Consider the following 6,422-nt stretch of genomic DNA (forward strand, 5'->3'; position numbering starts at 1 on the left):
CTTAATAGAAAAGCTACAGAGGGTGCAAAAAGTCATTGCAGGAGTTGGTACATACGAGCACATTACACCCGTTCTTCAGGAGCTTCACTGGCTGCCTATAGAATATAGAATATTATTTACGATCAATTTACTAACATTTAAATGTTCACATGATTCTGCGCCATGTTATTTGCAACAACTTTTAGAGACTTATAAGCCCGCCAGATCGTTGCGCTCTACTTCTGCTCCGTTAAAGCTCAAACCTGTTAAGTACAATATGATGAATTATGGTGTCAGGTCTCTCCCTCTAATGTGGAATGAGTTACCAGAAAATGTGCGTTTGTCTGATAGTTTATCGCTTTTTAAGCAGGCATTTGAGTTTTAGCTATTTACTTATTTATTTAATGTAATTTTTTTTCCTTTATTTGTTATTCCTTCTTGTAATTATTATTATTATTATTATTATTATCTTAATTTTTCTATATTCTTATTGTAAATTAGGTTATTTGCTATTTTAAAGTTTTGTAAAGCCGTTCGAATTGATTTTACAAGGGCTATATAAATTCTAGACTATAATTGTTATTATAATTATTATTCGATTCTCTCCAGTTGTCGGGTGTTCTACTGGGTAATGTTTATTGTGTCTCAGCAACTCCCCGTAGCTTAGACAAACAACACTTTCCGCAACAGGTGAGCAGTTCCAAGGATGGCTGATAATTGTACACTTCCGGCAAGGAAGTCAGGTATATCTAGCTGGCCAAACCCGGTCTTTGCACCTTTTGATGTGCTTCCAAGAGAACCAATCACGATAGGTATTATTGTGACTTTCGAGGCTCCATAAATCCTTCTGATTTCAAATGCTAGTTCCTGGTACTTTTCAACCTTCTCCTCTTCAGACCTGCATGGTGATGTTCTGCTCCACTGGCACAGCTACGTCAATAAGTGTCCATTTCTGTGTCTTTATGCAGTAGAGTAATATCTGGCCGATTAAGTTTTGAGCACTTTGTCTGTGTAGATATAGTCATGTCCCAGATAATCCTCACTTCTCCATTTTCTGCGGTTGGCAAGGGTTGATGGTCATACCACTTGTCATTACACTCTATCCCAGACTTCCTGAAAATCTCCCAGTGTATCCTCAGGGCCACCCTGTCGTGGCGCTTCCTATACTCTCTCTGGGCACGCTTCTTGCATCCACTAGTAATGTGCCGTACTGTTTCAGTGGCATCTCCACACAATCTACACAGTGGTGTCTCTGAGGTCTTATCTATGCTGCATTTGATCGAGTTTGTTCTTAAAGCTTGTTCCTGAGAAGCAAGAATCAAACCTTCTGTCCCCTTCTTTTAAGAATCCATTCCTGAGCAATATCCAAGACTCCTCTCCAGCTTCATCTGATATTTGTTGGCAAACACACCATGTAGGGCTTTCTCCTTCCAGTTTTTAATTTGCTCGTCTTTTCTCCTCCTCTCATAGTCCTGCCGACTCTCTTATTCAACAATCACTTCACTCTCCTTCAACGCATTATTATTATTATTATTATTGTTATTAGTATTATTATTATTATTATTATTTATGTAACCTTAAGACTCCGTGCTTAGTTAAAATTTATTGATGAGCCTCTTTCCGTTCAAAGTGTCCACTTTGCATGGAATGAGCAAGTTACCACCGTGAAGGAAAAAATTTTTTGAGAATTTAATTAGACAAAGTAAAACAAATATTAAATATTTGGTGGTGTAGGGATATACTAAAATTAGTCTCATATTCAGTGTACTAGATGTTGAGACGATATCTTAACTTGTTTAAGATCACCTTTTTGCATAAAAACACTCGAACACCTTGAAGAGCGAAACTATATCATGAAACGAAATGCAAACAAATAAAACTATGATCCCTGTGAAAATGCCTAACCTTGAACCTCGACTGTACTCGTTTCGAAAACGAAAACTAAACTGATGGACGAACGAACAAACTCAGTTCAATAATTATTAGCCGCTTTTATAGATAAATAGTTTAATAAAAGACCATATATGCAGCCAAGTGGCTGAATTTCGTTGCTTTAAAACGTTTTAAATGTATACAATATGTAACACACATTAATACAAATCATACTTAAAAAATACAACAATATAATTAATTAATTATTTAAGAAAAATATATTTTAAAAAAAATCAATAACAATTCATTAAACTTTCACATTACGGCAATAAAGGATTTGTTATAGCGATCGGACTTGATGTTCGGTAAGTTAAACCTGCGCCTGAAAGTCAACCTATAAACCACTTGAAAATTCTTACCGTCGAGTCAATCCCGCCATGGACATGTTGACTACAACCAGACACTCCCGTCAGTTCTGCTTCCAACAGGTTAAGCGGGTAAACTGTGGGTTCCTATTATGTAGTTTCACCAATTTAGCAGTTTCAGCTAATTCTCCATCCGACAGCACTTTCTCACCACAGTTAACAACTCGTCCCTACACTGTATGAATATCAGAACGCCATCTATCTGCAATAGGAGAAAAGAATGGGTGTATACAAGCTATTTTTGTGCCCTAAACTAACCTAATACTTTCTTCATCTGTTTCTAATAATAATAATAACAGTATCAATAATAATAATAATAATAATAATAATAAATAATTATAAAAATGATAAAGATGATTACAATACTTATAATTATAATAATTAAAATAATTATAATTATAATTATAATATGATAATATAAATAATTATAATAACTATAATAATTTTTCTAGGGGGGCAACCTCGTTCCCAGGGCTTCTCCCTCAGGTGGGGGCGGGGCGGTAGGGAAAGCCCCGCCCCCAAATGAAGGAGAAGCCCTGGGAACGAAGTTGCGAAAAGGGGAAGGGGTGTCGTGAATATTCACGACATTCTTGACTGGCGTATTTACCAAAACTAGAAGTACTGTATCAAAAACATGACGCAAACGGCGTGACAAACAGAACAAGCACATTGTTTGAAATTACTTACTCGACATTTCGTATGCTTCGACATACATCCTCAGAAGTGCGGACCGTTAGCTAATTGTTAATTAATTGTTTTGAAATCATTAGTAAGTTATGTTACATTTTAACAAGTTTAAATAAGTAGTTAACGGTCACTTCTGAGATGTATGTCAAAGCATACGAAACGTCCAGTAAATTATTTCAAATAATGCGCTTGTTTTTAGAGTTGGTGACTGCTGTTTGCGTCTTTTTTTATTATTCTTTGTCCTGCACGGCATTATTGGTTTGTGAACGCAGATTGCCGTTTTCGTCTAAACTAGAAGTACTTCTCTGATTGGATAGGTTGTTGTTGTCGTTGTTGTTGGACATGGATAGTTTTCGCTGTTCTTTTCCCTCTGAGGAACATCGCCTTTTTCTTCTCGGCTTGAGTTTGGGGCAAAGAAATCTTTCATATTTCGGGAGATCTTCGACAAGGAAATAGTCTCCTGTGTACGATTAAGGCCTGGATTTTGCGCACTACTTTTTCATCTTCTCCAGAGTGTTTGTGTTTTGTAGAAAATGCCCTCGACAGACGGTTCCTCTTTCCCGTCAGCGTCCACGACCACGACCACTCGTACTTGTTGTTCGCTTCTTTGGTCTCTTTGCGCCTTTTACTCTCTTTTTTGCCATTACTTCTGACAACCACGAGCTGGATTATGGTATGGTATGGTATGCTATGGTATGGTATACTTCATTTAATCCAGATGACACGCTAGCCCCAACAACAATAAGCTGGTTTCTTTGGAGGTCGAGTCTTTACAAATATATTATATAAAAATGTAACAATCAAGTAAATATGTGTATATTAAACAAGCGATAACAAGCGTACATGTATGGATAAAACTACTTGAATCTACTGAAGAAGCAAAGACTAACAACACTACATTCATTTTCATGTTTGTTACCTCTGTTTGCGTCCTATGTTTTTATTATTCTTTATCTTGCACGGCATTATTGGTTTGTGAACGTACATTGCCGTGTTTGTCTAAACTAGAAGTACTCCTCTCAGAATAAATATATGGGTTGCTGTTGTTGTTGTTGTCGAACAAGGATAGTTTTCGCTGTTCTTTTGCTCCGAGAGGTGTTTTGTCTTTTTCTTCTCGGTTAAGTGTGCGGCAAAGAACTCTTTCATATCTTGGGAGATCTTCCACAGGGAAATAGTGTCCTGTCTACCATTAACGCCTGGATTTGACGCACTTCTCTTTCATCTTCTCCAGCTCGAGTGTTGGTGTTTTGTAGATCATGTCCCTGACAGACGGTTCCTCTTCCTCGTCCACGTCCACTACCTCTTGTACTTGTTGTTCGCTGCTTTGGCCGCTTTGTGACTACTTCTCTGACAGCTGCGAACTTGGTTATCGTTGCTTCGCTCCTCGTGTTCTCCTCCGATGCTTTTTTTATATCGTTGTTGTCTTGTTCGTCTTCTTCCTTATTGTCGTCTGGGAGATGTTTTCTTTCTTCCTAAGCGAGATGCATCGTACCGTTTGTCCAAATGCGCTTGTAGAAATCGTCTTGATCTTGTTTTCAGTGGGGTTAAGTTTACTTGCAGGAGTTTTGCCTGTCTCACACATTTAACTTACTATAGTCTACTAGGGGCGGTAATAAGCGCTTTGACAAACGATTACAAATGCAGTAACAAACGCTTTGACAAACGACTAAAAATGCTGTGATAAACGTTTAAAAAGGGACTAAAAATGCTAGGATATAAACGCTTTAAGAAACGATTAAAAGTGCTGTGATAAGCGCTTTAAAAAATGGACTAAAAAGCCAGAATAAATGCTTTGAGGAACCACTAAAAGTACTGTAATAAACGCATGGACAAAAAGTTCAAAATGCTGTAATAAACGATTTCACAAACGACCAAGAATACAGTAATAAACGCTTTAGTAAACGGGTGAAAACGCTGTTATCAACGCTTTGACAAACTTCTGAAAATGCTGTAATAAACGCTTTGGCAAACTGACCAAAAGCTGTAACAGTACCATAGTCTAGCAAGCGCACTAACACGCGAAATTGCTTATTTTGCAACTATAGATGTTTAAGTTGTAATGCGCCAGTGAAAAAGATGGGAAACTGAACAAATGGCTTGTGGCAGGAGAAAGGACAACTGTTAGTGATTTTTACTGATGATATATACCATGTTTTTTGGCCTTCAAAAATGTGACTTTAGGGTTTAATTTCTGGACTTTAATCTTCTATATGGTTTTCCCCCATATGATAACTTTAAAAAAAAACTATAGTCAAAACTTATTGGTTCAGGTCAGGTGACCCAGGTAAGCTTTCTAAGGTACGTGCGTCGTAGGTCAAATCCGGTCTCAGGTTGAACCCGAACGTTTATCTTATACTGTTGTTAAAGTTAAAGCTGAACCTTTAACTTATACTGTAGTCGATCCAAAACGAAAACTAACCTGACCAACGATTGAAAGAGTTCCGGCGGGAACCCCAAAATTGAGTAAACCTTTATTATAAAGAAAATGAAGGAGGGCTTAACAGGGTGAAAGGCGTTTGTTTTGATGACGGCAGCCCTTGGAACTTTATCTCGCTTTCCCTACTTTGGAGTGTATGGCGCGGAAACCTCTTTAAATTCAATTACCAGGGTTATGGAACCTTGTCCCTAAATCATGATCACATACCCAAGTTCTACCGTGATATAACTATGTACTGGCAAGGAATACGTGGCAAAGCCCAAAAGAAAAGGGACTGATTTGGAATCAAGTTATTTGCAACAACCAATTTATTAAATAAACAACGTTCCTGTGTACGTTTTTCCCAATGTGGAACTAATACTGAGTTGATCAACGAAATCCTAACACTTGACAGTTTTGTCAATGAATGAAAGGATAGCTTTATTTCATTCAAAGTATTCTCAAATGAATTCAGTATTGACTGTCACTTTCTGCAATACTACAGTACCAAGTGAGCGGATTTAGCAACTTTGGAAGGAAAGATCAATGTAGTGCCAAGTAAAACAACTAATTCTAAATTTCAATAAAAGCTTACTTGCAAAATCATCTCTAGCACCTTGATTGAAAGAACAACAGCCTGAGTATCCTTCTACTGCAAGTAAACGATAAACAAAACCAAAATTCAATACACTAAAACCATTAACAACTTTCTTAAAAAGCAACAAAGGAAGTAAAGTTATCAGTCTTGACGGTACAAGAAAATTCAAAACGTCGTTTATAGAAACTCCATGAAATGGAGAAAAAAAGAAATCCTTACTGTCACTATTGTATTCTTTTCGTGTGCGATAGCTCTCTCTCTCTCTCTCTCGTCAATAAAATAGGTACACTTTCGGAAATAGAAATCATTTACGGTGTGTTCAATAAGTGCTTGTTCAACCCTCTTTCTTCTCATCAAATTACAACACATTTTCAATACCCCAATGCGCTTGAAAACAATATATTCTAATCTGCAAAGTAAATTTAGTTTAAGATAAACTGAATTG

General features: G+C 37.1%; 1 long non-coding RNA gene across 1 annotated transcript; it reads right to left on the reverse strand.

Moving 5' to 3' along the window:
• Window positions 1-1,409: 1,409 nt before the first annotated feature.
• Window positions 1,410-6,032, reverse strand: LOC138003256 (uncharacterized). Its single transcript, XR_011123456.1, has 3 exons — window positions 5,975-6,032; window positions 2,271-2,478; window positions 1,410-1,487 (listed from the first exon to the last, which is right to left on the reverse strand). It is a non-coding gene; the product is annotated as an uncharacterized lncRNA (long non-coding RNA).
• Between the last annotated feature and the right edge of the window lie 390 nt (window positions 6,033-6,422).

Source organism: Montipora foliosa, chromosome 5 (assembly GCF_036669935.1).
Source record: "Montipora foliosa isolate CH-2021 chromosome 5, ASM3666993v2, whole genome shotgun sequence".
In the NCBI taxonomy this organism is placed as follows: Eukaryota; Metazoa; Cnidaria; class Anthozoa; order Scleractinia; family Acroporidae; genus Montipora; species Montipora foliosa.